The sequence below is a fragment of the Strongylocentrotus purpuratus genome, unplaced genomic scaffold (genome assembly GCF_000002235.5).
Source record: "Strongylocentrotus purpuratus isolate Spur 01 unplaced genomic scaffold, Spur_5.0 spur5_contig_856, whole genome shotgun sequence".
NCBI classification, from domain to species: Eukaryota; Metazoa; Echinodermata; class Echinoidea; order Camarodonta; family Strongylocentrotidae; genus Strongylocentrotus; species Strongylocentrotus purpuratus.
In genome coordinates this window covers 487,501-487,895 of record NW_022145564.1, presented here as the reverse complement: position 1 = coordinate 487,895, position 395 = coordinate 487,501, and positions in this window count along the sequence as shown.

Below are 395 nucleotides of genomic sequence, written 5' to 3'. Positions count from 1 at the left end.
AATACACGACAAATTTGAACTCCTACCTTGCGTCGCAAACGCTCCCTGAAACAAAAAGCCCCTCAACTAATTTGTGAAAATTTGATAACCACTTCTTCGAAAAAGATTCCCTAATTGATGATACCGGTAAGATTTGCCCACATGATTGGAAGTATGCTAGTCTGTTTTGTTGATATGGGCCATCTAGTCTAAACTCTTTTCAGTCGCTGTGCGTAACAGTGGCTGCACGATGAGACTAAGGAGCTGTGTGGTTGAAGCTCCTTATTGAGGCTAGGCTGACATCTTACTACATAGGATCTGTGATATTTGACACAGTCAGAGAATGACATAATTAGGCCCTGCTCAAGGCTTTAAGTTTAGGAATTGTATTAAAGTTTGAAATCAAACTCTGTGCG